A 20,942-nucleotide genomic window follows, 5' to 3' on the forward strand; every position below is an offset into this window, starting at 1 on the left:
GTGCTGCAATGAACATTGGGGTACATATGTGTCTTTCCTTGGTGATATGCCCAGCAGTGGGATTGCTGGGACATATGGCAGTTCTGTTTCCAGTTTTTAAAGGAATCTCTACACTATTCTCCATAGTGACTGTACTAGTTTGCATTCTCACCAACAATGTAAGAGGGTTCCCTTTTCTCTGCACCCTCTCCAGCATTTATTGTTTGTAGACTTTGATGGCAGCCATTCTGACCGGCATGAGATGATACTTCTTTGTGGTTTTGATTTGCATTTCTCTGATAATGAGTGATGTTGAGCATCTTTTCATGTGTCTGTTAGCCATCTGTATGTCTTCTTTGGAGAAATGCCTGTTTAGTTCTTTGGCCCGTTTTTTGATTGGGTTGTTTATTTTTCTGGTATTGAGCGGCATGATCTGCTTGTATATTTTGGAGATTAATTGTCAGTTGTTTCATTTGCTATTATTTTCTCCCATTCTTATGGCTACCTTTTCACCTTGCTTATGGTTTCCTTCATTATGTAAAAGCTTTTAAATCTAATTAGGTCCCATTTGTTTATTTTTGTTTTGTATTTCCATTACTCTGGAAGGTGGGTCCTAGAGGATCTTGCAGTGATTTAAGTCAGAGAGAGTTCTGCCTGTGTTTTCCTATAAGAGTTTTACAGTTTCTGGTCTTTTCACTTTCTTGATGATGATCAGTCTTCTTTTATGACTTGTGCTTTTTTTTTTCCCCTTTGGCTGCACTGTGTGGTATGCGAGATCTTAATTCTCAGACCAGGGATCTAACCTGTGACCCTTAGAGTGGAAGCCAGGCAAGTCCTATGACTTATGCTTTGATGTTGTATTGAAAAATCAGTGTTTAGCCAGAGTTCATGAAGATTTACTCCTCTGTTTTCTTCTAAGAGCTTTATGATTTTAACTCTTACTTTTAGTTCTGTGATCCACTTTGTGCGTGATGTGAGGTGGGGATCTTGCTTTTGCATGTAGATGTCTAGTTGTCTCAACACCATCTTTTGAAAAGACTCCCTGTTGAATTGTCTTGGCTCCTTTATCAAAGATTTATTGATCATAAATGTTAGAATTTATTTCTGAACTTTCAAATCTGTTTCATTGTCTCTGTATCTCTCCTTATTTTGCAATACTTTAAAGATTTTTCTTATCGCTTATTTTTAGTTGTGATGGGTAGTGATGTAGGTTTCTTCATATTTCTTGTGCTTAATGTTTTCCTGAGCTTCCCGTATCTTTAGGTTTATTATTTTCACCAAGTTTCAACAAAGTTTGATATTAAAAAAAATATTTTTTCTGTTCTACCACCTTTCCCACCCTTTCAAGAATCATAGTGATGTGTATATTTTTGTTTTTGTAATAGTACCGTTGTTTTTGATGGCTCTGTTAATTTTATTTCCAATTCTTTGGTTTAATTTCCTATTGCTGTGTCTTCAAATTCACTCATTTTTTTACCCCCCTGTGCAATGTCTGATCTTCCTTAATCCTATCCAATATATTTTTCATCTTACAGCTTTTTTTTTCACTTTTTGACCGTCTGTGGACACCCTAAAAATAAAGCTCCCCCAAGTGTCTCCAGATTCACTGCATACTTTATCCTGTTGCCACTGATGAATTGTGGCATTCATTAGAAGTTTGATTTGGGTCATTTTTAGGTTTTTCTTGTTTCTACTTAACTTTCTGACAGTTATAATAAGACTTTAATATCCTTGTCTATTAATTTTTACCATCTTTGTTTATTCTAGATTGGTTTTAATTAATTGATTTATCTCCTAATTGTGCATGCCTGGTAATTTTTTAAACTAGGGCCTGACCTTGTGAGTTTTGCCTTGTATGTTGGCTGTTTTTTATTCTTATGAAATATTCTTGGTATTTGTTATGGGATGCAGTTAAATTATTTGGAAGCTGTTTGATTCTTTCTAGTTTTGCTTTTATAACTTGTTAGGTGAGACTGGAGCAGTGCTCAGTCTTGGACTCGTTTTTTCCCACTGTTGAGGCAGGGCCTTTCTGTCTAACCAGTGCCTTGTGCATTCTGATGTTTTTCTGTTTGGCTGATGGGAATGAGCGTTATCACCAGTGCTGTGTGAGAGGTAGGTCCTCCTCTCTCTGATCTTTTTGCTGTTCTTTCCCCTCCCTCATGCAGTGTCCTCGTGTACTTGAACTGATCAGTACTCAGTTGATTCTTCAAGGAGGAGCCTCAGAAGATCCCAAGGTTTTTTTTCTTTTTGTGGCTGTTTTCTCTCTGGTACCCTTTGATGATAACTCTAGCTGCTTTGGTCTCCCAGTAATCTCAGCTCTTAACATCTCAGTTCAGAGATTTCAGTAGACTACCTGGTTTCCTTCCCCCTGCACTGCAGCTTGGAAACTCTCAAAGCAACAAACTAGGGTAGTAGCAGGGTTTACCTCCTTCGTTTTCCAAGTTCTCAGAGGTCACTGTCTTTTGTTGCCTCATCAACAGTGTCTTACAAGCTTTTCTTTTATATAGTTTTGTCTATTTTTTATTTCTTTCTGTTGGGAATGTAAATATAGTCCTTTATTACTCTCTTTTGAACATAAGCAGATGCCTCCTTTATTTACTTTTTAATAAGAAAAATGGTGTGGGACTGGAGATTCTGGAGGGGGTTTTCCTTTCTACTGGAACTTTAAAGAGATCAGTATTAGAATTGTACTTAGATTTTAAGAAAATATGCTAACAGTGAATAATAATTGAAATCAAATTAACAGAAAGTGCTATTCTTTCTTAGCTTTCAGAGGTACTAAATAAACAAGGTTATTGCTTTATGAACACATAAAATTAAATGTGTAGGGCAGAATTTCTTAAGTATGATAGCATGAATACTAGAGGGACAGTGATAAATTTACATTGAAACTTAAAATTTGTTTCCCTTTATGATATGATAAAATAAGTAGATAATATTAAGTAGTTAATATTTGTGGAACACTTATATGTGCCAGGCACTGTTCTAAGTATTTTAAATATATTAACTCATTCAATCTTTTCAGTGGTTATATGAAGTTGGGTTATTGTTACAATCTTCATTTTTTTTTTCAGATAAAACTGAGGCATGAAGAAATGTAAAAAGCAAAGTGGTGAGCCACAGATTGGGAAAGATATATATATCTAACATATAATGGACAAAACACTAGTCATGAATATATGTATTTTGTTTCTATAAATCAGTAAGAAAATGATATTTTTAAATGGGCAAAAGATAGGAATATTAGAAGAAAGAACACAAATGGTTTATAAACCATTTGTATAAGCTAGTAGTAGTGTACAGCCGTCTTGTGCATTTTGGTAAAATCTAGTAATGGTAAAGATTTGCTTACCCTGCATCTTGAGAGATCTTTTCCTAATTATATTCCCTAAAGAGTCCCATGTGGATGCAAGAACGTTCACAACAGTATTGTTTATAACCCCTTGGTACTCCTTTCTTAAAGGTCTGGGTCGTAAATATTTTAGACTTGTGGACCAAATGGTTTCTGTTGCAACCACTCAATTTCATCCTGCCATTGTAGTGTTAAAGCAGCCATACATAATACAAAATGAATGTGCCTGGCTATATTCCAACAAAACTTCATTTTCAGAAACAGTCAGCTGGCTCTCCCACAGGCCCCAGTTTGCTGATCTGTAGTTTATAATATAAAAAAAATTGAAAACAACCTAATTGTCCATCAGGAGGAAAATACATAACTTTGCTTAACAGTGGGGCTTTTGTAAAGTCAGTGATCTTCACATATCTGCATGATTAATCCATATTAACATACTAGAGGAAAAAGGCAAGTAGAGGAATAAATATGTTCTAAGTTTTAATATATAATTTTAAAACATGCAGATACTATAATATTATATATTATCTATATCTGCTTACATAGTGAAAGTCTGAGGAAATGCGTGATAATCACCAAAAATTAGAATAGTGGCTACAACAGGGGTTAAGGAGAGGGTGCTGTCAGTCAGGAGGATGATGCAGAAGCTTCAGCCTAACTCTCAGTGATGTTTTATTCCATAAGATGTTTAGTGAGTGTACTACAGTCTTTTGTGACTCCTCAATAAGTTTTAAAAGAACTAACAGTGGTTAGAAAAGTAGTTGTTTGCTCTGTAGATAGTTGTCACTTTGCTCTCATTCCCTCTCAACTGCTCACCTCACTGCCTCATTGGCCTCTCTTTTGCCTAGGGAGGCAACTTTCTACTCTTAGGCCTAAAGCAGATTTAATTCCTTAAGTGATAATAAGCCTTGTGTCCAGTCTGCTGCCTAATTGGTTTCCTATCTCAGTTTCTTAGTCTCTTTCTAAGTATGTTTTGTTGTTCAGTTGCTAGGTCCTGTCCAACTCTTTCGACCTCGTGACCTGCAACAAGCCAGGCTTCCTTGCCTTTCACTGTCTCTCAGAGTTTGCTCAAATTCATGTCCGTTGAATTGTTAGCTTCCTTTTCTCTAGCCTCTCATTTATTCGGCTTGTGGATATACTTCTCCCGAGAGACGGGATCTACTCTTAATGGAGACCACACAAGCATAGGATTGCCTTTGGCATTTTCGTGTCTGCTTGGCTCACAGAGGCATCAGAACGCCTTTCTTGGCATGTTTGTGGGTGAGATAGTGATCAAAAAAATAAAAACCGAAACTGCGTTTATTTATAAAGAGATTGAGGAGTTACTTATTGAGCATCTTTTTGTGTGTGTGCAGGATACTGTTTCTCTAGTGTGGAATTCTCTGTTATGATAGTAGCCTTTTCTGTTAGGTAGTCTGTCAACGAGCAATAGCAGTATGCAGAGTACTGACCCAGTGCTGCACAAAGTTACAAACAAGTGAATCCCAAGCCCTTACACAGTGTTTTACTTAATGGGGACCTCATAACACAATGGGAAGAGTGTGTAGCAGGGAAAATCTGGTGGCCCTGAGGAGTGTGGCTCTGGGTAGGCTTGGTGAGTCCAGTGTCAGCAGCTGAGCCCACCAGCAGGGCCATGTGCACAATGTGCTCAGAACTGTATTTTCTTACCTAAAGTGACACTTAGAGAAAGAAGATATTTCAATGTAGATGCTGATTTCCAGTAAGAATAAAAATATGATTTGTGTATCATTAAGATAGAAATTTCATGTGTGCTTTTTTTTTTTAATAAGAGGAAACCGAGTGACCATTTGGCAAGAGCACTTTATTATTTAATTGAAGACAAAGAGGTAACAGTTCATTTTGAAAAAGCTATTGATGTGTGTAATAATATAAAGTTGCCTCTGGCTTAAGCTACACAGAACAAATGAAATGGGGGAGAGTTAGAATATGGACTTAGAACAGAAACTACTTGTTACTTGGGAATAGGGTTGTCGTAGTTCACAAAGAAAAATACTGGATGCCCAGTTAAGTTTGAATTTCAGGTAAACAGTAAATATTTTAAAAATTTAAGTATGTCCCAAATATTGCATGGGATGTACATATTAAAAAGTATTCATTTATCTAAATTCAGATTTAACTAATAGTTTATCTTGCAGCCCTACTTGAGGATGAACTTCAGTGGTTTATACTGAGAAGAAAACTAGTCCCACTGAGACTAAAGTGTTAGGATGCTTAATTTTCAGTGAGTAACTGATTGCTGTAATGGCTTTTGGTAGTCTTATATTGTTGCTCTTTGGGCAGGGTGTACCCTGCCATGTAGATAGACTACATATAATGTTACTATAGCTGCATTGGTTTGAATTTCCACTTTGTATAGTAATATCAGGTCTTGATTAAACAAGGTAATAGGAAGGAAAGAAGATCTCAGATAATTTCTAGTAAGAATAAAAACAAAATTAGTTAAAGGGGAGATATAGATGGATTTTATGTCCATGTAATGTTTATAGTTATCACCAGAGTGCTGTTTTGTGGGTGGTAAGAGGCAGTCAGATTCTGGAGATTTGGGATGTGGCCTGAGGTTTATTTACTTGTATAATTGTCCTGTCTCCTACCTCCATTTTAAAGACTAGCACAGCATGGAATTGGTTCATCATATATCTAGCGCCTGTCATAGTTCCTAGCACAGAGTTTTACAAGTCCTTTTTTTTTCCTCTCCTATTCACTCAAACAAGTTTTTTGAATTCCCTCTCCTCTGTATGTATGGTGCTTTTTCTTATATATCTTTCCTTGGTCTTTCTCTTCTTTCATTAGATGAGATAAGTCACATATTTGAAAAAACATAGAGCAGGATATACCCAAACAGGCAAGGTTATTAGTATTCTGTGTTAACAACTCTAGAGCCTGGCTCTTGTGACTGCTTAGTGGCTCTAACAGCTGATCACAGTAGCATCCATTTAACCCTCGGCTCCTCTGATCAGTGATCCAGCTAATCACAGTCTTGAACTGTCTTCTCTTCCAGGGGTACCCATTGCTTGGATATCACACAATCAGCTTTTTATAAATACTTACTGAAAACAAATTTTATTTTGAGAACTTGATATGTTAAACAGAAATAGCCCTTGGCCTCAAGATTGAGTCAGATAGAATATTTGTGCAAATTCCATAAACCAAAGAGACACTGCATATTACTTACTGTATAACAGCATTTTGTATGGAAAGCATGTCATCGTCTCTATTGTCTTAACAACTGTGTCTTTTAAGCATATCAGAGAACTCCAAATTGATTTGTATTCTGAAGTGCTGAACATTTTTCATAAAAGGCAAAAGTGTGGATAAGAAAAGGCACTTCTTTTTAAAAATGGTCTTTGAAAAAAGTTACATCCTCAGTAAAATACCCATTGAAATGGAAGCAGTATTAACTTATGTTTGGCTGCTTAAGAATCCATTTGTTGTTCAGATGCTGAGTTGTGTCTGACTCTGAGACCCTGTGGACTGCAGCATGCCAGGCTTCCCTGTCCTTCACTATCTCCTGGAGTTTTCTCAGACTCCTGTCCGTTGAGTCATTGATACTATACAACCATTTCATCCTCTGTCTCGCCCTTCTCTTGTCTTCAGATCTTTCCCTGCATCAGTGTATTTTCCAGTGAGTTGGCTCTTCATATTAGGTGGCCAAAGTCTTGGAGCTTCAGCTTCAGCATCAGCCTTTTTCAATGAATATTCAGGGTTGATTTCCTTTAGGACTGACTGGTTTGATCTTTAGCCCATTTTATTTTTTAAATAAGTTTTGAATGGTAATGTGCAGGATAATGGCTTTTTTGTGTTTCTGTGCCTTTAAATGTGTTATTTTCTTTCCTTGGAAGACCTTTCCTTGCCACTCCTCTCCTTTTTGTTTTGCTTGGATAAGTTCTACATATTTTTCAGTTCTTAGCATAAGGGAAGATTGTATCAAGTACATAACTCTGACTTCTGTGTCCACTATATATGCTTGTGTGGTGCTTTTATAGTTTTTCTTGCTTGCCTTCTGGTTTGTAAACCTATTCAGGGCATCCGTGCGTGTGTGCTAAGTCACTTCCCACTCTTTGTGACCCTATGGACTGTAGCCCACCAAGCTATTCTGTCCATGGGATTCTCCAGGCAAGAATACTGGAATGGGTTGCCATGCCCTTCGCCAGGGGATCTTCTTGACCCAGGGATTGAACTTGCATTGATCTCTGACTTCTATATCCACAATGTATGCTTTTGTGGTGCTTTTATAGTTTTTCTTGCCTGCCTTCTGGTTTGTAAACCTTTTAAGGGCAGGGCCCTGTTTACCTTTGTATAACCAGTACATGGCATTGGGCTCTCAGGTCTGTGGTGGTTGAGTAAATAAATAAAACATGCACTCTTTGTATGTGTATATAACATTCCATACATGACTTTGCATACTGTAGAATATGAGCAGCTACTTAATTATGAATGCTTCCCGAAATAACCAGTTTGTTTGTGGCTGACTGTATTTTACATGTTTGGTAATTTAAATACATAAATAGTTGAACAGTATAAAAGGAAAAAGGGCTATCAGCGCTTATAAAAGCTTTAAAGTCAAAGCCAATTGTAGGGTCTGTTTTGGAACAGTTTTAATACCTTAATACTCTGTTTTAGGACTTTTGAGATTCTCCTTGATTCTGGGACCCTATGTCCAATTATAAAAGATAGAATGTTTTAGCCAATCCTAAACATGTGAAGTTATAGCTTCTGAGATCATGCCATAAAAGGAATATTTTCTTTTTGGCAACCAGTCATCAGGATATGCTTTGACAGTGCACCCTATCAAAATAATGAAACTTAATTACAAAGGTGTTTAACTCATATATGTTTCAAAACATTTTCATAATAGGGATTCTTGTATGGTCATTGTGGAAATTAAAAGTTTAACTAAGCAGTCCTCTATGAATTATGCTTCTTTGTAACAGAGGTTGTTAAGCATTGTACTTGTTCCTTCCTCATTGCTATGGGGCAGAGTGAAAGTCACCCAGAATGGGAGACAGTTGGTCCCTGTTCTAATAAGACGAATTTCATAAATGGCTAAAGTGGTTGGTGCTTATGGCATATTTTACATACACATTTTTAAGTAGGTGAAAACTGTTTCAAAGTGAGTATCAGGAGTGGTCTTAAAGAGAAATGTCACAGTTGGGCATTATTCACTAGGCCACCAGTCCCTGTGTTACTTGATCAGGTGTCTTTATAAACAAGTAATGGTGTTATCTTCCCTTTTCCCCAACTGCTACCTTGCCTCACCCCACTGCCTGTTCCCCACTGAAATTTTTATATTCTCAAAATATTGACTCCAGTATAGTTCCTTAGGTTTTCTGTATTGGAGGAGCTCAGTGGACCTAAGGGAAAATGTCAGTTTCCGCAGAGGCAGGAACTGAGTTTGTCAGTGATGAAAAGACTTGAAAGAAGGAGATGAATGATAAAAGGGAGGAAAAGAATAAATATTAGCATATAGGAATATAGCATGTATAATTCTCATTTTTTGACATCTTCAAACCATTAAGTTGCCTACTATTATCTCAACCCTTGCTGATCAAATTTTTAGTTAAGTGTATTGTTGGTTAGAGTTACTTGAGAGCTCCACTGTACAACAGTAGATGAAATTATGTCTCTATTGTCATGCTGGTAATTTTTTATTGATTTATCACAAGTCATAGTTTAGGCATTATAGATTTACTAGTGTTTAGTTCTTACTCTGATAATATTTTTATTAAGGAAAATACCTCCAAGATTGTTCAGTGGTGAGAGATGTAGCATATGTGTATTAATTTTTTAATCATAATATTTAGAATATTATTTATGTAATTGAGTTTTAAATGGCTATAATGCTTATTATATGGGAATATTAGTATTTATACATATGGCATTTCAAAAGCAATGCATCATTATTTTAACATTCCTATTCTTATTCTTCTTTCCTTCTTTTTGTCTTTTTTTTTTTTTTAAAGAATTAATGTGCCATCTGGAAACCTCTGAGATCATGCCATAAAAGGAATTTTGGCTTTTTGGCAACCAGTCATCAGGATATGCTTTGACTCTGCACCTTATCAGAATAATGAAACTTAATTAGAAAGGTGTTTAACTTACATATGTTTCAAAACATTTTCATAATGGAGATTCTTGTATGAACATTGTGGAAATGAAAAAATTATTACTACTCTGTCCCAAGTTATTATTCTGAGATAGCCCATGTATCTTAAACAGAATTGTAAATCAAAGCCCTATGTGACTGAATGGTTCTGAGCTAATTTTAAACACTATATCCTGTATCTTTTTTCACTGTTAAAATAAGCAAATATGTTTAGTTTATATGTTTTTCAGAGAGGAGCGTTGCAATATTACAATGCAATTAACTTGCTCTGTTCTTCTCTTCTGAATAATGTAGACATTGGAACTGTCAGCCAAAGGACCTTTTTTTGGAACATTTTTTTTAACTCTAAAAAGTAACAAGTTTTTAAAATTAATTGAGAGAAAACAGCTGAAAGCATGCATTGAAAGGGTTAAGTCGACATGAAAGAATTCATTTCCACTTTAATGACCTAGCCTTGCTGGGTTAGGACGATGGGGAACGTGCTTCTGACTTGTACTCCTATTGCCAATTAACACCTCCTATAACAGGTTGCCTCAGCTAGTCATTGAAGCTCAGGCAGTAGAAATAGTTTACATGCAGCTTGTTTTTCACACTAGTTGTTTAATACTCACAAAATTAAAGTATTAAAAGGTTGTTTCTTACCTTGCTCGGTAAGAGATAAACAGTACAGTGGTAGTTATTTGTATATGTTGAAATTTTCTTCGTTTCTGTTCAGGTACCCCCTGCCTAGGGGTTTTTAACTGAGGAAACTGAAGATGGTGGTTTCATCAAATTTTTAAATTTTTGACGGAATTTGTGAAGGGCTGTATTGCAATGCCAGAAATTAAGAATTATTTCCTACCAGCTATTTAATATATGCTTAGGTTTTATTTTATTTTTTAGAATAGTCACCTTCATTTGTTAATAAAATATTTTTTTTTGTTGTTGAAAAACATTTTAACAGACTTCAAAGATAATTCTATAATGCAGGACCAAATATACACTTTAAAATAGCCATTATAAAACATTTTATAAATAAATCCATGTAATATTTTAATCCTAAAACAGCTTTTAAATAAGTCTAGAAATGTTTTACGTCATTGCCCAAGGAAACTTATATTTTTAGATGTTTTTGGACTGTTGCAATTCAGTGATGTTACTTATTTTACATTTCTTTTTAAGTGACACTTTGGTTCATGTTTAATCAGCAGGTATTTTAATAACATTATAGAATTGGCTAAATAATTGATACCAGTTCACACTAAGAGAAAGGTGGAGTAATATAACTAAGAGTGTTAACAAATTTGTTAAAAGGCCTGAGTAGGTAACACTTTGAAGTGTTAGTTTTTATCCTGTTATAATGGTAAATGCCCTTTTTTTTTTTTTAAGCACTTAGTCAACAAGGGCTGCCCAAGGAAAAGTCATGGCTTTTTATGCTGGATCAGATTTTAACCTTCTAATGAGGGCGGCTGGGAAAGTCCCACAAAAACAACTCATATCTCTTTTAATTTAACCACATTTAAAATTTGTGGACCTGGATGACGGTTTGTTTTACTAAATGTACCATATCAAAACAGATCAAAATGTAACATTAAAATTCAGTTGTACAGAGTTTGATGCCCTTGGGGAGTTCCTGATAGGTATTATATCACTGGTCAGGTAGATCTTCATGTATGTATAAAAGGTCAGTCACACTATTTGTGCCTGTGGCTTCCCTGTTTTACCTTGCAATTCTGTTAGATAGCTGACTTATACTCTTAGTCAGTTTAAAGGTATGAATTCACCCTACCTCATTCTAAACAAACTTAACTTTAAAAAGTCAGGTGGGATGAGGAGGAAGATGGGAGGGAGGTTCAGGAGGGAGGGGACATGGGTGTCCCTATGGCTGATTCTTGTTGATGTATGACAGAAAACCACAAAATTCTATAAAGCAAATGTCCTTCAATTAAAAAAATGAAATGGCAAAAAAAGAGTCAGGCTTACTTAAAGTAATTATAACGTTGTGCCTGTAGGATTTGAGTATTATGGATTTATACAGCAAAAGCAATTATTTCAATTTCTTATTTGTATGATTGAAAGTGAAAGTCACTTAGTCATGTCTGACTCTTTGCAACCCCATAGACTATACAGTCCATAGAATTCTCCAGGCCAGAATACTGCAACGGGTAGCCTTTCCCTTCTCCAGGGGCTCTTCCCAACCCAGGGACTGAACCTAGGTCTCCTGCATTGCAGGTGGATTCTTTAAACCAGCTGAGCCACAAGGGAAGCCCTATTTGTATGAGGGGTATGTGCATTTTAGTTCCATGTCTTTTTATAGCAGTATGTAACTAAATCACTCTCTAGTCTTTTTCCAATTTTCAAATTGTTAGCATCCATTTAAGTTTTAACAATAGACTATAAGGTTGTAGAATATTCAGATATTTCTTATTTTGCTTATCTGTTGTGAATTATGTATGTATTTGTTGTGTGAAGTACAGACCAATTTAGTTTTTTTTTTCTTTTGCTTAATACCACTTTAGTTATTAAAATGCCTTTAGTAATTCTAATAGTTGTTTTTTAAAGCACCTTGAAGTTTGTTATATCATATTCAATCTTTAAAAAATAACGACTTTCTGTACTTGTTTATTATGGTGGTTAGAGAGTTGTTATAAGGTCAACAGAGTAAAATAGTTCACATACCATCTAAGTTGGCAGTTTTAGAGTTATGCTATTGATTAAGCACCAGAAAGAAACATTTTCTTCATTGTTTATTTTTGTAATAATCATATCCTAAGCCATTTTTGAAATTCAAAAAATATTGGGGCCAAGATTTTCATTTGATTTATATCATTGTATCATTTATATCATTTAACGTTTTTTTTACTTTAGCCAGCATTTTGCCTAATTCTTTATAAACATAATAAATTCTCAGTAAAGTGAAAGATAATTGAAGTAATTTAAATTCTGTACATTTATTTAGATATTTTTCATCCTTTAAATGGAAGATATGTAATTTGTCATTATATGCGGTCACTATGATGTTCAGTTGAACGTAAACATAGCCTAACAGGTGATTTAAATCTAACATTAAAGTTTGTATCAGTTTCTAATTGTGAAATCTTTTGTTTCTGACTAAAGTTATAGGGTTGTAAATTCGAGACGGGAGGGTAGGGGTAAAGGGATTTGGAAACTTTCTGTGGTTGAGGAATGAAAACCATCCTATGTCTCTTTTCCTTGATGGCACCTCCCAATCCTGGAAGTCCCTCTTTGCCCATTACCACTTCATGTGTATTTCTCCTCTTTGAATCCCTGAACTCACACTGTTTTTTCTTTCAGTTATTTAACACTTGAAAGAGAGCTATACCTGGATATCTCTATTTGCCTAGGGTATAGCCATCTAGCACCTCAAGTATCTTGAAAACTTACTTGATATCTCTACTTCTGTAAGAATTGGAGTCCTATTTTGTTGAGTATATTTACTCCTTTAAAATATATTAAAGTAATACTCAAGTAATTTTGTAGGCATATATATATATGAATAAGGTGATATTACCTTGAATAAGGTGGTATGTTTATGAACTGTGCTTGCTTTATTATTTTTCTACCATTTGTGTAAGGGTTGGTTGCTCAGTTGCGTCTGGTTCTTTGCAACCCCATGGACTGTAGCCCACCAGGCTCCTCCGCCCATGGAGTTTTCCAGGCAAGAATACTGGAGTGGGTTGCCATTTCCTTCTATAGGGGATCTTCTTGATCCAGGGCTTGAACCTGGGTCTCTTGCATTGCAGGCAGATTCATTACCATCTGAGCCGCCAGGGAAGCCCTTTGTAATGCTGTGATTAAAAAAACAGACCTAAATGTTATATGTGACTTGTTTCTTACAATATGTTTTAATAAAAAGGCATATTTTTGTTTTCATGGTAGTGTACATACTGTGTTATAAGTAAATTCAGTAGTGCCTTCTGCTCTGCTAAGCCCCCTGTGTCCATCTAGATTTCAGTAAATAAAGGGAGCCCAGAGATGTTCCCTGTTCTCAGTGGGCATACTAACTTTCAGGTAGAAAGAACATCTATTTATTTTCAAGACTTGTTTCTGTTTTCTTTAATAGGAAATGGCTCCAGGTGGCAGAGGATTCTAAAATTGTAAACAAAGGAAAAGAACTAAGCCTCCAGAATAAGTAGATTTGGCCATCTGAAAATGGGATGGTATGCTATAGTAGAAAGAGCACATTGCTAGAATTCAAAAATTGCATTTTATTTCTGATAATCTCTGCCAATGTGTGTTTAATCTGTCTTTCCAACTACAATATAAGCTTCTTGAAGCTTTAGTGCTAGACTCATGGTAAATACTTAAATATTATTTGGAACCTGAGCTTGATCTCTGCCTCACATTTGAGAAAATGATAAATTGTTTCACAGCCTGAAAAGGAAAGTCCAGATTTTCTCTGAGAGGACCATGTGGACCATGGAATGAATTGGAAAACTTCAGGTTAAACAAAGATAAACAGATTTTTTTCCACTCCAGGATTTTTCTTAGACATGAATTTGAGGGGTAGAGTGGATATTCATGATATCCTAGACTTAACGTAACTAGGAATGAATTATTATGGATGGTATTTTCTTGAAACTCTTTCCCAAAAATGAATATTTAAAAATATATCTCTGTCATACTGCAGAATAACAAAAGAATTGATAAAACTTGGTGATGTACTGACTATAAGGACCAAAGGAGAGTCAGTGAAAATTTTGCCTAGGTTTCTAGTTTGAGACTTAAGATTAAAATAAGTTGGGAAGGTTAGTTTGTAGAGAAACAATTACAAGTTTGATTTTTGAAGATGTTGAATTTGAGATGGCTCCCTTGGAAAACAATATGATAATTGGTAGTATACTAAGTTAGAAACAAACCCCCAAAATATTTAATTAGTCATCAAATATTTGAACCCCTCTGTAACATTTTCCCCACTTGAATCAATTATGTTTGAATAACTGCGATTACAGGGAACTCATTAACTGGAACTCTTTAGATAGTTTGGACCAGTAGAAGCTTTTTCTTATATGGAGCCCAAATTCAGTCTCCCCATAAGCTTTATTCCATTTACCTGTAGTTCTACAAATTATGTGGTCTAAGTCAGTGGTTCTCAAGTTTTAGCAGGCTTCAGAATCACCTGGAGGGCTTTCTAAAAACCAAGATTTCTGGACTTTCCTCCCAGAATTTCTGATTCAGTAGGAATGTGCATTTATAACAAATTACCAGGTGGTGCTGATGTATCTGATTCAGGGACTGCACTTTAAGAGCTGTTACTCTGAACTTTGTCTAACAACTCTTCATGTCTTTGAGGATAGCTGTTTTGTACCTTCTCTTTTCCAAGCTTTATTAAGTTCTTTTGGATATTTCCTATATATCATGATATTAAGTCACTTTTCCATACTGGTAGCGCAGATTCTGAGAGTGAAGAACTCTGAAGTGGAATCCCTTACATATAGTCAAAGCCAGTCAAAAAAAGACCTCATCCTTCAGTGTTCTTAAATACTTTGCGCTGTTAAATGTAGAAGCTTGAGTGATTGCTCATAATTTACCTCTGTTATCATGAGCCACCAGGATGGGACAGAACTCTGCCTCCAGTGAATGTACTGAACAGCCATACTCCTTTTTATTAGTTCCTTCAATATTGTAAGTTAAAAATATTCATTCAGTATAGCAGCAGGCTAGGGTAGTTTTAACTTAAGGTAATATTGATAATTAAGATGGCTAGAGTCATCTGAGATCACAGAAAAAGGAGTTTTAAACAGTATTTTTAAATTATTGATTATTATTTTGTTCTTAGGTTTATCTGCATTATTAAAAGGTTTATCATAAACGTTCTGGTTCATGCCAACATCTCTGTTTATTTACTTAAATAATTTCTAGTAGTGCAAAAGCAGGTTAAAAAGTTTGTGCAGCTGTAAGGCTCTTGAGAATTGATGCTTTTGAACTGTGGTGTTGGAGAAGACTCTCGAGAGTCCCTTGGACTGCAAGGAGATCCAACCAGTCCATTCTGAAGGAGATCAGCCCAGGTAATTCATGGAAGGAATGATGCTAAAGTGGAAACTCCAGTACTTTGGCCACCTCATGCGAAGAGGTGACTCATTGGAAAAGACTCTGATGCTGGGAGGGATTGGGGGCAGGAGGAGAAGGGGATGACAGAGGATGAGATGGGTGGATGGCATCACTGACTCGATGGACGTGAGTCTGAGTGAACTCTGGGAGATGGTGATGGACAGGGAGGCCTGGCATGCTGCGATTCATGGGGTCGCAAAGAGTCGGACGCGACTGAGCGACTGAACTGAACTGAACTGAACTGAAGGCTCTTGATGTACATTGCTCAGTTGCTTTTCTGATAGATTGTACTAATTCACTTTCCCACCAGTAGTGCTGAGAGTGTGTCTTTTATCATACCTGCTCCAAAATTGGGCATTGTAAAGCTTGTTTGATAGGAACAACAGGAACAACAATGTCTTAATGTGTTAATTGGCATTTCTTAATTAAAGGAGGTCAACTAGTGAGGTTGAACATTTTTCATATTTATTTCATTATTTCTTATGTAATTAGTTGCTTTATATTCTTTGCCCAATTTTCTGGTAAGATTTTAGTATTTTGTTAACTTGAGTATTGACTTGTTATAAATGGGCAACTATTTTTTCAAGGTTTTTTCTTTTTTAGTGGAGGCATACCTCATTTTACCTAGTTTCACTTTATTGTCCTTTGCAGATAATTTTTTTTTCCCACAAATTGAGCATTTGTGGTAACCCTTCATTGAGAACGTCTATTGTGCTGTTTTTCTAACAGCATTTATTTACTTCGTGTCTCTATGTCATGTTTTGGTAGTTCTCAACTATTTCAAACCCTCCACCAGCAAAAAGATTATGATTCACTGAAGCCTGAGATGACGGTTAACATTTTTTAGCAATAAAGTATTTTTAAATTAAAGTATGTACATTTTTTTAAACACAGTGCTATTGCACACTTAACAGACTACAGTATAGTATAAACATAACTTTTATATGTACTTGAAAACCAAAATATTTATATGGCTTGAATTATTGCAATATTTACTTTATTGGAGTGGTCTGGAATTGAACTCACAGTGCTTCCAATGTATGCGTATATTCAGCAGTTTCAGGTTATATTGTCAGTTTTTTATTGTTTTATTTGTTCAGTTGAGTTTGTACCCAGAATGTGTTTCCTTGCCTAGCTCTAATTAATTAACTGGTTTAAACTAAAATATCCATCAGTAAACATTAATTGTCCATACTCCTCTTCCTGTAGCCCCTAACAGCCGTCATTATATTGTCTGTCTTTATGATTTTGACTGCTCTGTGTAAGTACTTCATCATGTAAGTGGAATCATATAGTCCTTGTCATTTTTGATTGGCTTATTTCAGTTAAAATAACTTCTTCAAATTTCAGCCATATTGTAGCATATTGCAGAATTTCTTTTTAAAGACTGAGTAATATTCCACCATGTGTGTGTATACCACATTTGCTTACCCATTCATTCATTGGTGGGCATTTGGCTAGCTTCTGCTCTTTAGCTCTTGTGAATAATGTTGCTCTGAACACTGGTGTACAGACATCTTTTTGAGAACCCGCCTTCATTTTTGGCATGTTATATACCCAGATAGAGAATTACCAGATCTTACAGTATTCTGCTTTTAATTTTTGAGAAACTACCGTGCTGTTTTTCACAACGGCTGTCCTATTTTGTATTCCCACCAATGGTCGCAAGGTTTTCTGTTTATTCACATCCTCACCAGTACTTGGTTTCTGGTTTTTGTGTGTGTGTGTTGTTAGTAGCCATACTAATAGGTGATGTTTCATGTATATCTTCTTTGGAGATATATCTGTTCAAGTTCTTTGCCCATTTTTAATCAGGTTTTTTGTTGTTTCAGGAGTTCTCTTTGTATTTTGGATATATAATTTACAGTTATTGTTTTGGCATCCTTGGCATTCTTGTTAAAAATCATTTGACTATATACACCAGGGTTTATTTTTGGCTCTCTGTTCAGTTCTACTGGTTTTTATGTCTGTCCCTATGTGTAGTACTGTGTTATTATTTTCTTTTTACTGTCTTTGTAGTAATTTTGAAATCAGAAAGTGTGAGTCTTTTAATTTTGTTTTCTTTTGAAGATTGTTTGGCTCTTCAGGGTCCCTTGAGATTTCATGTGATTTTAGAATAGGTATTCTGTTTCTGCAAAATTTTTCATTGAAATTTTGACAGAGATTGCTTTGAATCTGTAGATCACTTTGAGTAGTCTTGACATTTCAACAATATTAAATTTTCCAGTCCATGAACATGGGATGTGTTTCTATTTATTTATATCTTCTCTAATTTCTTGCAGTAGTATATGTGGTTTTCATTGTACAAGTCTTTCATTTCCTTGGTTAATTTAATTCCTAAGTATCTCATTCTTTTTTATGACATTGTAAATGAAATTATTTTTGTAACTTATTTTTCAGATTGTTCATTATTTATTAATGAAGTGCAGTGTTTTTTAGTGTTGACTTTGTGTCCTGCTACTTTACTGAATTTACCTATTAGATCTAATATCCTTTTCATGGAGACTTCAGGGGTTTTTTGGTGGAGTTTTCAGGGAATGGCAGCTCAACTCAAGTATTCTTGCCTGAAGAATTCCATGGACAGAGAAGCCTGCTATCTCCATGGGGTGGCAAAGAGTCAGAAATGACTGAGTAACTAACATACTTTCAGGATTTTCTACGTATAAGATTTTATTATCTCAAATAGATAATTTTAGTTTTTCCTTTCTAGTTTGCTTGCCTTTTACTTTTTTTTCTTGCCTAATTGCTCTCACTAGAACTTCCAGTACTACGTTGAGTGGTGGTAGTGGTTTAGTTGCTAAGTCATGTCCAACTCTTACAACCCCATGGACTATATGTAGCCCATTATGTTTCTCTGTCCATGGGATTTCCCAGGCAGGCATACTGGAGTGGGCTGTCATTCCACTCTCCAGGGGATCTTCCTGACACAGGGATCAAACCCACGTCTCCTTCCTGCAGGACAGCTCTTTACTGATGGAGCCACCAGTGAAGCAAGTGGTGAAAGCAGGCATCTTTGCCTTGTTCCTCGTCTTGGAGGAACAGTTTTCAATTTTTCACCAACATGGGACATTATGTTCACTGTGGATTTTTCATCTGTGACTTTTATTGTGTTGAGGTAGTTTTCTTCTGTACCTCGTTTGTCAAGTGTTTTTATCATGAAAGAGTGTTGAATTTTGTCAGGTGCTTTTTCTGCATTTTAGAAATGATCATTTATCTCCCCCCCCACCTTCATTTGCTTAATGTGGTATATTACATTGGCCAGTTTCTGTTTGTTGAACCATCCCTGCATTGCACGTTTTAATCCCACTCAATCATGTATATAGATAGTCTTTTGAATATGCTCCTGTGTTCTATTAGTATTTTGTTAAGGATGTTTTCACTGATGTTTGTAAGAGATACTGGTCTGTCTGTAGTTTTCTTACCTTGTAGTGGTTTTGTCTGGTTTTGGTATTGGGGTAGTGTTGACCTCACAGAATGAATTAGGAAGTGTTCCCTTAACCAATATTTTTATTATGGTTTTGGTTATGATTGGATTTGTTTTTAAATGTAAATCAGTTCTCTGGGTAGTAGTAATGTGGTATGGAGAAAGAAATTTAATGTGAAATGTTATCCATATTGGACAGTTTAAAAAAAGAGATAAAATAGACTGATTCTGTGGGGATAACATTGAACCTAAATGAAATGAAACTTTGTGGAACAATATAATAGTCCATCTAGTTTCAAGAAAGGTAACCTGAATTTATTAATACCACTGGAACTTTCGTAAAAATAAGCTCTAAAATCAGCTTCAGAGCTAAATATTTTATTAATGAGCTTGTCCAAATTTAAATTTTAAGACGTACATAATTTAGTATACATACATTTTATTAGAACATAGAAAATGGAAAGTTGTTAAACTTTCCAAACATTTAATAATTGAGTATAGTGATATCAAAACCTGACAAATTTAACAGAAAAAATAAAATGCCTGGTCAGTCTCACTTATGTAAAAATAATATACTAATATATAAAGTAATATAAATAAATATATTTTAAAATGTTAACATAATAATAAATCAAACTTGAACAATTTATCCTGGAAATGTAAAGGTGATTAACTACTAGGAAATCTATTGATGTAATACATCCCTGAAGAAAAGCAAGGTGGGTAAAACACAGTGGCCATTGTGGCTTGTTTTATAAAAATAAACATATACATGAATTTCCATTTTAAATCGCACATGAGAGACTTTTACAAGAGACTTTACTTCATTTATATTTTTTCATTGCCAATATATTTGGTCTTAATTTAGGTTGTTTGCTATTTTTGTTTTGTTCCCTTCTTGGTACTCTGATTTTTATTGCCAGTTTGTCTTAGCTTTTTCTTCTCTAGTGGTTTGGTAAGGTCTGTAATCAACTTTAATGGTTATCATGGTTATTTTAAAGTTGTTCAAAAGACTGTTAAATCCATATTTATATACTAGTTTCCTGCTGCTGCTGCTAAGTCGCTTCAGTCGTGTCTGACTCTGTGCGACCCAATAGACGGCAGCCCACCAGGCTCCCCCGTCCCTGGGATTCTCCAGGCAAGAACACTGGAGTAGGTTGCCATTTCCTTCTCCAAGGCATGAAAGTGAAAAGTGAAAGTGAAGTTGCTCAGTCGTATCCGACTCTTAGCGACCCCATGGACTGCAGCCCACCAGGCTCCTCCGTCCATGGGATTTTCCAGGCAAGAGTACTGGAGTGGGGTGCCATTGCCTTCTCCGATATACTAGTCTAAGTCAACAAAAATCTCTTTTTTCCCCTTCTGTATGTCAGATAGAGTTCTGTATACTTTATTTCTCTCAATTGCTCTATATAGTTATTGGGCAATATCTGTAGTTTTGAACCCTGGTTATTTATATTATTTAGATCTGTCTCTGTTTTTAACTGTCTTTCAGTAGTCTTAGCAGATTGTTTTATATAATGGCTTTTCCATTTTTCACTTTCTAATTTTGATTTGTGGGGTCTCAACTGGATCATTTTCAAGAAGTTCTTTGAAGGAAGATTACTGGAATCATTTTCTGAATCCTTGTATATTTAGTAATATATTTGTAGGCTTTCAGACTTTTTTTTTTTTTTTTTTGACCAAGTATAATGTATTTGACTTCACAGGGTTTCTCTCTTAAAAGTCTGAAACTATGCCATTTAATGTTGCACAGAAATCCAAAATCAACCCGAGTTGCATTTTTTTCTTCAGGTTATTGAGTTTTCCTATTTATATGGTTTTAGAAATTATGCTTTATCTATACAGTTAAGATTTACCTAAAATTTTACAAACACTTTTCTTCATTGGTTATTGCCATTGACATCTAGTAGTACAAAAGTTGAGGGTTTTTTTTTAATTCAAGAAATTTTTCTTTTGCTTTGTCTTAATTGATGCTTTCCATTTCTTATTTTCTCCTTAAGATCAACTGTATT

General features: G+C 35.3%; 1 protein-coding gene across 3 annotated transcripts in view; it reads left to right on the forward strand.

The window, feature by feature from the left end:
- Positions 1 to 20,942, forward strand: part of PSMD14 (proteasome 26S subunit, non-ATPase 14) — a 101,117-nt gene that overhangs the window by 34,075 nt on the left and 46,100 nt on the right. Inside the window, exon 4 of one of the 3 annotated variants that reach the window (XM_040229225.1) lies at positions 3,054 to 3,091. The exons of the other annotated variants lie outside the window; for them this stretch is intronic. The gene's annotated coding sequence lies outside the window, so the exon portion shown is untranslated. The remainder of the gene's footprint in view (positions 1 to 3,053; positions 3,092 to 20,942) is intronic. 3 annotated transcript variants of the gene reach the window in all.

This window comes from Oryx dammah, unplaced genomic scaffold (genome assembly GCF_014754425.2).
Source record: "Oryx dammah isolate SB20612 unplaced genomic scaffold, SCBI_Odam_1.1 HiC_scaffold_27, whole genome shotgun sequence".
NCBI classification, from domain to species: domain Eukaryota; kingdom Metazoa; phylum Chordata; class Mammalia; order Artiodactyla; family Bovidae; genus Oryx; species Oryx dammah.